The sequence below is a fragment of the Lagopus leucura genome, unplaced genomic scaffold (genome assembly GCF_019238085.1).
Source record: "Lagopus leucura isolate 7727_CA_CO unplaced genomic scaffold, USGS_WTPT01 Super-Scaffold_100019, whole genome shotgun sequence".
NCBI classification, from domain to species: Eukaryota; Metazoa; Chordata; class Aves; order Galliformes; family Phasianidae; genus Lagopus; species Lagopus leucura.
In genome coordinates this window covers 53,056-63,897 of record NW_024962273.1, presented here as the reverse complement: position 1 = coordinate 63,897, position 10,842 = coordinate 53,056, and the positions used below count along the sequence as shown (strand labels likewise).

The 10,842-nt window shown below is 37.6% G+C and overlaps 1 long non-coding RNA gene across 1 annotated transcript; it reads right to left on the bottom strand.

The window, feature by feature from the left end:
• Positions 1–3,766: 3,766 nt before the first annotated feature.
• On the bottom strand, positions 3,767–9,903 carry LOC122183651. The gene is made up of 3 exons (XR_006180305.1): positions 9,880–9,903; positions 4,232–4,389; positions 3,767–3,868 (listed from the first exon to the last, which is right to left on the bottom strand). It is a non-coding gene; the product is annotated as an uncharacterized LOC122183651 (long non-coding RNA).
• Positions 9,904–10,842: the final 939 nt, after the last annotated feature.

Sequence of the window (10,842 nt, the reverse complement as noted above, 5' to 3'; positions counted from 1 at the left end):
AAGGTGGTTTCAGAAGGTCCTCTCCTCTCCTATTCACAGTTTTGCAGCACAGCTTTACAGCCCTCCACTGGTGACCACACACATGTCAGTGCAGCCACGCTCTGAGATCAGCGAGCAAAGGAAAACTGCATAAAAATTCACACATTCTGACTCTGTAAGGTATCCTGTTCCAGTCAGACCTCAACAGGACGTCTCTGAAAGGCTGTGCAGTACTCGCTGGAGGTTAAAAACTGTGCTATTATGCTTCCACTAACAAATGTCCTACAGTAGGGTTTGCAAAGCATATGTTTTTGTTGTAAAATATATTGAGACATATTTAACAAACACGATCAGTAGAGAATTACCTTCAGAGAAAAAAATATTGTTTTTTGCAAGGTAAGGATGACTTACCATTTCCTCTGATAAAGGGCAGAAATATTTAACATTCAACACACCACTAAAAAAAAAAAAAAGTAAAGGTCAGTTTTCATTAAATGCTTAATAAGTCATTCCACTTTGATGGACAAACTATGTTTTAAAGCTTTTCCATTTTAAATTCAGAACTCCTAAAAAAAATTCTCGTAGATACTTTTGGCACCACATAGGTCATGCTCTCACTCTCTGAGGGCTATTCATACAGGCTAGCGTGTCCAAATATGCCTGACTTTATACTCTTACATCTCTGGTTTTATTCTGTTACCCTAGCATGTTCAAGGAGGATCTACCTCTCAATACTGCAGTGAAAGAGGTTAAAATGACAAAAAGCTTCTGGAATTATTAAAAGCACAAACAAGCTTATATAATATATGAAACAGTTGTAGAAGATTTGCAACTGGATTGATACATTCACCACTTTAACTTGTCTCCATTAAGAATGGCTGTTCAACTGTAAAAAATGGGTATGTAGGGAGATTCATAAAACATTGCAAAGATCCTGAGGTAAATGAATCCACAGAACAGCTGTAAATATTTGCAGATGTTGTAGAGTTGAGGTCAGGTGGTCTGAACAAGGCCAAAGTAAGAAATTTCAAAGGATCTAGTCTGCAACTTACTATATACTATCAAAGCCCAAAAGTCTTTCCTAATGAGCTTTGTCATCAGCCCCACACTACACACAAATCACAGAATCACTTCTAAGTTACTAAATATGCTTACTAAAAAAAAAAAAAAAAACACACTCATGTCACACATCTTCCTGCAAAGGAGACAAAAGCAGCTACAACACATTCATAATTTAATTAAGCCCTCATCTATTAAAAACTATTTCTGCTCTTCTAAGAGAGGAACGTATGACTCATTCTCCCAAATTCCTTTTAGCGCTCTCACGCGTGGCAGTCATACCCTCACCCAGCTACCTCAGCACCTTCATGTCTTCTCACCTGCAAGCTCCAAGTCTGAATAAAATTTTTGTAGATGTATTTATCCAGTAACAGCAGGAAATGTCAGTTCATTCTAAACAATTACACTTCTAGCCTCCTAAGGGTAGATTTAAAGAAGTACAATCTTCAATATCTCCTCTATACTAATATTCCATTTATAGTTAAAATATAGAACTCTGCTTCATACTCTGACCCAATGGTTTTTGTTCCAAGTATTGGAGTGCTTTCAACTTCAAATTACTTGAATGTAATTCTAAATCCCAAAATGTTTCTATTTTACTCAAAAAAAAAAAACAAAAAAAAAAAAACAACCATCACCAATAGTAATGTCAGGAACTAAGGCATTGACAAAATCCTTTATTAGCATGACAGCTCAGACTGTGATATCAACACATTCGCAAAATAAAATTGCCAAAAGAAATACATAAAACCAAAACATTTTTGGGTGTTTTTTTTTCCCCTCATTTCTTTTTCCTGAAGTCTTATAATCTTACAAATCCGGCCCATTTATCTTCTTCCCAAAAATCAGGTGTGCTGGTTTTTGTTTAACCTGTTTAAATGTGTAATATTTCCACTTCCTGATGTAACTCCATTGAATATCTTACCAAATAGCTTGATTTAGTTTGCTTCAGCCAAAGCTCTCTTTGCTCAGGACCAAAATCAAAGCCACATTTTCTCTGACGAAAGTGGTGTTTTCCTTTCTTTCCTGTTTTTCAGTCACAGGGGTTCAGAAAAGCTCACCTCAGAATTTAGTGTGGATCTCCAGTAATTACAGCCCCAAATGAAAAGAAATTCTTTCAGGAGAGTACAGCAGCTATTACATAGCAGATATCAAAACTACACAATTGTTCAGGACAGGAAGTGATGGCATCTCTCATTAAACTAAAACTAAACAGGAAATAACTTTACATAATTAGCCAACTTGAAATCTGGCCAGGTCACAGGGATTAAGAACTCCTACCAAAGTTCAGCTCACCCTGTGTTAATTGGCTGTGAACTTAATTTCAAAGCAGAGAACGTTCTATTCTACATATGATGTACAGCACACACCAAAGAAGGTTATATATGTACAAGCTAACAAAATCAGTTTCTCTTGAGGTACTTAAGGTACATTAGCGTAAGGTTGAAGGTTTAAATAGTTTTGTTCATAACATGCATTTTAGTTGACTACCTTTACAGTTACACTAACTAATCTTTAGCATTTTAAGATACAATGCAGAATTTCTTTCCAATACTCCCAATACCATGAGAGAAATACAACTGTAAATTTATATCATTTCTTCGACAAAAACTGGTTAACTTGTGTCTGTTTGTTAAAGACCTTCAGTTTGTGAAAAACTTTTCGTTTTGAAGCACAAAGTAACGTTCAGATTATTAGGCTTCTAGCTCCTCTAAGTGTGTACTAATTATGTTTGCATATCACATTGCTAAGGACATTGTAAGCACATTTTATATTTTAAGAACCTGATGATGTAGACATAAAATAAAAAAATACATGTAACATACCAATATCTGCAAGAAAGCTAGCTTGGTGAATAAATTGAATTACATTACTAAGAACATGTCCATAAAGAAGAAAAAATTGTAAAGTAGGCTAAGACACCATTCATCTAAGAAACACGTGTAATTTGATCAAGTTAATTCCTAATATCTTTCAGTACAAAATTTGCTATTAACTACATCTTCTCAAGAAGTGATTTTACTTAACCTGGTATTTCATAACTGCAGATTAACTTGACTGATTCAATTAAATATGGCAGATACAATATCTGGTGGAGTAATTTAAGAAAAAAGTATCCAATACATCAAAGTGCTCCGACTCATCTATTTAGCCATTGGGATAATGACTTTTCCAAATAAATCATTATGTGAAAGAAATACAGAAGACATGGATCTGATTTCCAACAACCAATTAATATATTTCATTTTCCTTTATATCACAAATACTATTCTTGACAAGAAAAGTAGATTAAAAGATAAATTAGACATCCTTAGAAGTTACACCTTTTATTTTTCATTGCATCACAATTAGTAATTTCTAAAAATCTATAAACTGCTAATAATGACATTTTCTTTATAGATTAGGATTGTGGTAGATAAGACCTGAAATCATAAGCTTGTGATTCTAAGTCCTCTTAAGTTCTGCCTTCCAAATAGCAGACCGAAACATTTAATATCCGTTGTAAATTTAGTTGCACAAGTCAGTAAGGAATTACATCTAAGATCCAGAAACTTGTTGTTACATAAAAACATAACTTAGAAGAACACAGATTGTAGAAGAGATCGGAATCATTCTTCTTCAGTGTAATACTATCCTGATGTTTCTTTCTTCTTTTTTCTTTTTAATCTGTTGGTCCTATCTTCTTCAGAAATTCTTAGATATCTATTGTTTCTTAATTTGACCACATTTTCCTCCATCATCAGTTTCCTTTCTCAGTGCTTCGTGTTCATTTAGAAGATGGCTCACAACCACCACGCACGGTGCAACACAGATCAAACTTCTTTCAGGACTGCAGAGAATTGAGCTACACATTTAGAATTTGGATATTTTTATCATGTTTCTGAAACAATTGAAACATCAAGGATGCCTTCCCCTGTCTTGTTTATCAAATAATTAGCCCTTTTTAATATGAAAGCAAGCACAGAAAGGATCATTTCCTCACTAGCGAAAGTTTAGAATAATACTCTTTGAATAAATACCATTTCGGCTTTTTATTATAGATCTGGGGAGTTTCCTTAGGCAAAAAAATCATAACAAGCAGCTACTTACTTTGACAACAAAAGTAACAGCCTGACACAAATATATGGATAACTAAAAACTTCCGATCTTGGTCTTCCTGCTACCACCTCCCTTTTCTCTCCCCAAAACATACCAGCTTCCTTTGCCACATGTTAAAACTGTCACACATTAATTGCGGTGCCCTTCAGATAGCTTTCAGCAAAGCTCAGTGACAAAACCTTGCCCAAAGTACTTGCTGGTATGGTGAAGCAGTGAATTCTGGTAGTTGCACGAGGGTATGTAAGAATTCTCCTATGTGGAAAAAGGGCAGAGCATTTGAAATTATAGACTACAGTGGAAATGGCTCACAAATTAAGTACATTACTGTCCTTAGTTAAGTATGCAAATCTCAGCTTCTAGAAGTTACCAGTAAGGATTCTTTTGATGCTTGTCACAACATTATTATTTAAAATAAACAGAAAAAATATTTTTATTTAAAAAAAGATTCCCATTCTTGGATTTCAACGTGAAATCTTATTTACCAAATATAAATTAATACAGCTGTATGACAAATAGTCACATTCATTCGTAGGATACCAAAGATAGAAATAATCTCTATGGTTTCCCCACCATTCTGCTAGCCTGAATATACCAAATTCAACCTCCTCTTCTGACAAACTCCGCAACTTATGAAGAAAATAACAAGTAATTTAAATCATTAGATCAAATAGATCTGTAGAGTTAACTGCTAGATCCAGCAGCATTCCCCTGATTTTGCAATACTGATGGCCTTTGGCCCACATCCAACCTTGGTTTGACTTCTGGCTGCTGAGGATGACGCGTAGCCCTGGCCCACTGCAGGTTTCCAGTCTGACTCCAATGCACGCAAAGCACTGAGCCAAGAACACCTCAGCTCCTTTCTTGTCTGCCTCTTTCCTTGCACAAATCAGAAGAGGCCTCACTGCAAGCTCAGATGAAGCTGAGGGCTGCCTCCAGCTGGCTGCCCCTGGTGCCAGGCCTCACACCACCGCTGAGCCTCGCCACTCAGTTCCAGCACTTCACACTGGGCTCAACACAGAAGGCTGAGGTGCAGGGTCAGCTTGGACCAGGCAAACTCCCTGCTGGCTGGTATAAGACTGCTGGCAGATGACCTCATATGCAGACAGCTGATTACACAATCAGATTTCCTCACCTGCTCACTCCCTGGTAAGGATTTTTTTAATTACAGTGTAATCCCAATCCCAATATGTTCCTTTATTTAAAAGGAACACAAGTGTTAAGTAGGGCAACGCTTTCAAATCAGCCAATTTACGTATATAACAAGTGTTGGGCAACAGCAAGTTAAGTGCTCAGCGCAAAAATCCAAGAACATTTAGAATAGGAGAATACATACTTTCATTGAGAGAATGAAGGGCAGACAGTTGAGGAAAGGGGCAGCCATCAACACACTGCTCAGAACACACATAGAACACACAGGGCTCAGATCTTCATCAGCCTCACATTTTGTTGCAGTATGAAAACATGTTAAGACTACAAAGTCAGACTCCACGAGTTCAGAAGCAAACAGAACTAAAGCTGCACATGTGACATTAGCTTGGCCTCCTTGTACACAGGAGCTGATCGATCTGAGGTAGTGCAGTGGGAGCTGGACACAAGGAAGGCTGTTGTCTGCTGAGTCTTTGCTGCGGGTGCTGGAGCAAAGAATGAAATACTGAGCTCCTGGTGCTTAAGGAAAACATACACCTCACGGGAGAACAGGCTTCTATCTTTTTCTTAAACTAAGCTTTCAGATACAGTCGTTAACTAGCCTTCATTACCAAAATATGCAGTTTGAGCTTCTGGTTTCCTGAATTACAGAGTACTCACAATTGAAATAGACCTAAATTTAGAGCTGTTATTGGAGCAAAGATCAAAGAGGTACAGAGTTGGCCCTTTGAGAACATGCCACCATTGCAGTCTATCCATCAGGCCTGGGCACATCCACTCCTGTGATTTAACAAGAAATCTGTACCAAATCATTGGCATTTAGGTAAATGCTTATATTAGACCAACACATAACACAATCGGTCTCACACAATCATTCCCTTTTCAAATCTGAAGGAACAACATAATCAAGAAATGGCAGAGCAGCTGAAAGTGAACTTAACTGGAGAGGCAGCAGAAGGCAGCTGTGCGCAAAGAAAAAGGCAAAAACAGGAGTATCTTTGGGAGCAATGGCTTTCTGATGTTAATTCTCAGAATGAACAGAGGCACACCAAGAAAATCTTGGTGTTTCACAGAATCACAGGGATAGGAAGGGACCTAAGAGACCATCAAGTCCAATCCCTCAGCTAAAGCAGGTACCCTACAACGGATCGCAATGGTGGGTGCCCAGTTGGGTCCTGAATATAGCCACAGAAGGAGACTCCACAGCCTCTCTGGGCAACCTGTTCCAGAGCTCCCTCACCCTTACCATAATGAAGTTCCCTTGCACATTAGTACAGTAACTTCCTACATACAAGTTTTAGGCCATTACTCCTTGTCTTACTGCTGTGTATCACTGAAAAGAGCCTGCCTCATCCCTTTGCCTCACACATCCCTTTAGATATTTATAAACATTTATCAGATCCCATCTCAGCCTCCTTTCCCCCAGGCTGAGCAGACCCAGGTCACTCAGCCTTTCTTCATGTGGGAAACACTCCAGGCCCATCATCTTTGTGGCCCTCCATTGGACACTTTCCAGGAGATCTGTCTTTTTTTGAACGCAGTCTAAACACGACATCACAAGGTCAGAATAGATAAAAGTTGTTAATAAAGACAAAAGTTCCTCATGAGTTTTCATTGAGGATATCGTCAAAGTAAAGAACAAGAACAATCATGTTTTCTCTTTATTTTTGTCTTAGGTAGAAAACAGCTACTCAGATTCTTGATGTTATGCCAATTAAAAAAGCACTCGTGAGCTCTAGGCTTTAAATATCCATTCTAACTAGGCTGTAGGCACTTTTGAAAATTCTGTGCGAGTCTTCAGATGATCCTAGACTTTTGGAAGTCCAGAACTATTGTTTAAATAATTTTTGACAAGATCTCTGGGAAGGGGTGATACAAAATTTCAGTTCTCCTATTCTGACCAAGGGGGTTTTCCCTTTCCTTTCCCCTCTCGTTTCCTCTTCATACTCCTTTTCCCACTAGTAAATATTTTTATTCAGTACCACATTCAAAGTTAATCACATTTATTTGTTTTGGATAATTGCTTAGATGATTGTTTATCACAAAGTAAACATTGTACTTAACAGTTATTTTGGAGCTGACAATGATAAAGGCAGGTTGATTCTCTTAAAGCAGCACTGTGTTAATATTAAGCTCTAACTTGCAGCTCACAGAGTTCGGTGAACATGGAAATAAAATACTGTGTTCTCCTTCCCTGCCTTCTCTCTTAATTTGAAGCTGCCAGTCATAGTTTATTGTTTTGATATCAAATAGAATATATAGACTGACTCAACTAAATCCATGACTGTGCCTTAAGTGTTGAGAACACAGTATTTCTTAAAATATTTATTCTTTATCTTATTAAGTGACAAGGCAGAGGCTAAATGACACCTTCAGCACACTACACATTCTAAATTGACAATATTGTTATCATAGGAACTTCAATATATTAGCACGAGGATATTATAAATCTGCCCAGAAAACAGAAGTAGTTACCACTAAAAAATAACTTTTTTCATTTTCCTCTCTAGATCTAGATTCAAATTTGAGTTTTTAACTTCACAGCCAAGCAATAATCCATAATTAAATTCATTCTTCTGCAAATGCAGATTTTTCCCATACTGGATCTACGTTATTTAGATTTCAGACAATGTTACTGGTTCAGCAATATGCTAAACTCTTATTATAGCCTGAGCAGAGACTGATGATCTTGAAGTGAAGTTCAAAAACCCCTGACAGGTTTCAAAGCCAACTAATGCTTAATCAATTGAACCCAGAAGGCAAAAAGAAAATAGCATCAACCTTCATGATTGTTACTGGATCAGTGTAGTCCCTACTACACTGTAAAAAGGAACCTTTAACATTGATAATGACATATAAGCAAATGCAATCAGAGCTTGCCTGCAGCTACGTGGGTGCAAGCCTTACTTTCCTAGCAGAAAAGAAGTGCATTTGTCAAGACACAATGGTCATACTCAAAAATTAAAGGGGGTAACTTGTCTCAGAATGTACACTCAGCCTTTTCAGTGATGATAAAAAGTGACCTTGCCCTTTTCATATTGCGTCCAGAAAGAACACAAACTACACCACAAAGCTGAATAATAACTTGCAACACAGCAATTTCTCAAAAGGTATTAAAATGCAGTTTGAGAGCAGTAGCATTGGGGTGGTTTAGTCTGTCTTGCCTTGTGGCCTTACCCCTCTTCATATATCACTGAGATACAGTTAATCAATTAAAAAAAAAAAAAAAACTTATAAAATTTCTTCATGCATAGCTTTCCAGAGCAAGGGCTACTCACAAGAAAGGTTTTTACCACAAGAGGAATAAGAAGAATACATTGGTAACAGTTCTTATTGCAGCACAGAGTCTCTGAATTCACCAGCTGTTAAGCACTTTTAATTCACTTTGTCAACCAGTGCTAATGAACTGTCGTAACAAGGGGGGAAATATCACGGTGCATCGAGGAGGGACCTGCTTACAGTGATCAAAATGGAAAAAACTAACATTATTTGGTTACACAGTTGATTCATGGAGCGTGGAGAATGCTTTAAATAGAGACTTTTCTCCCTTATGTATATATCACTTGTACGTTAAGATAAACTTCTGAGACTTTTTTTAGTGTACTGTTGCTTTTTTCCCTCCAGGGAGATACATTTTCTGTAGTGTGCATTTTCAATAAAGCCTAAGAAATAACACCAGAACAACATTGTTTGTAACTCCACCTAGCGGTCTTAAAACTTCCCAGTATATTTATGCAGTTGATAGCTTGCACATCGAGAACTCTCTCCTTATTTGCTTTTGGCTATACTCTTATTTTCATATAAAAATTAAAAGCTAGCCACATTTTATATAGCATTTGTTTTCAAATACCTCTGCAACATCAGCAGTGATTTTACATGAACTTGCAACTTTCGCTCTCAAGAGTCAAAATCTTATTAGTGCAATATAGTAAGTACAGTGGAAACTGTATACGGAGATGTTGCCATTCAGCGCTACCAACCCATTTTGGGAGTTGAAGTAAGCATCTGTTTGACAACATACAGCAAGCATGTTGCCATTTAAAATAAAGGAACAGTGTTAACCCTGATATGGTGAGAAGATACTCATACTTCCCAAATTGGTATACAGAGAGTACAAGAGTATCAATACTTCAGGTAACAAATAACGATCTAGAATACATCATCACAAATGCTGAAGACCTCAATTTTATTTGTAATCTGAGAAAAAAAGTGGCCTACTATCTCCAAAAGCGCTCTGCTTCTCTTCACTGCACAGGACATTAGTACAGAAGATATTCAGAGAAAAGAACGATACACAGTGAACACGTACTTTGTTTCACATGATAATTCCATTAAGAGAGCCTTAGAAATGCATTAAATCTGTAACCATTTACTTATTAACTGCCTTTACATTGCTTTTCCGTATGTATAGAATAAGTTCAAGCCTTTAAACATATTATGACCTTCATTTTAGAATAGCATTGACCAATAAAACCATAATGTGGTCAAAGCTGCAGCAATAATGGTGGAACAGCACAACCCTGTGCTACAGAAAAAGAAAACAAACCCAAACACAGCAGCAACAGACACACAAACAAAAGTAGTAAAATTACCCACCTCAAAAAAGCATCAGACATACAGAGACCTTCATCAGGATACTCTTGCCTCCATTGCCAACCTTTTCTGGGAAGGGGTGAATCCTGGCTCCACCCCTTCTGGTCACCCGAGTACATTGCATGCACCTGAGCTGCCCTAGACTGGCCCTGCCTTCCCACCAGGTGCTCAATCACTGCTTCAAAACATGAGTAAGCATTTCTGCCATGCTGTTGTAATAAGAGATATGCTCTTATTGTTTATTGTTTTGTTTCCTATTTATTCACCTTACAAGGTATGGTGCTTAAGACCCTCTTTTTGTTGTTGCGTAGAGCAGCTAGTTCAAAAAAGATCTCAGCTTATGTGTGCTTACTGCTAGAGATGGTAACAAGAAACTCACTTCTTAATTCTTAGAAAGGGAAGGAAACAGTAGGTTTTAGACAAGGCTATTATCAATGCATTTACAATCACTAGCATTTCAACAAGCTTTTTATTTTCTAAATTATCTGCTGCATGTGTGTATGAGAAGTGTTGAGTCAAGGCCTGAACCACTGATTGAGCACCTGAGGAAATGACCCAGTCAGCCCTGGGAGCACAGGTGAAGGCAATTCAGTTGGGTGACAGAAATGGTTGCAGCCTGGCTGTGCCTCTCTTAGATGTCATTTCAGTGCTGACTGCTCCTGAGGAAGGATAATTTCTTGGGGGGTCGCTCCTTGGTGGAGCTTTCCCTTGTAACCTGGAATCTTCTGATATGGATAAGCAGTCTTCCCTTCTTTACAGCAGTTCTCTCTTGTGCCTTTGCACTGTTTTGTCCAATTGCTGTAGTGTCTGGTTGCTATTAGTGAAATTAAATCAAGGTCTTTTCTCCTGCTTTTGTGGATGTTTAATTATTTGTTTTCTTTTTCTGTATGATAGTTCCAATCACAGAACCTATATTCCTCGCTTTTTGGCTGATATTGTAATGTGAAAAAACAACACAACGGGGGG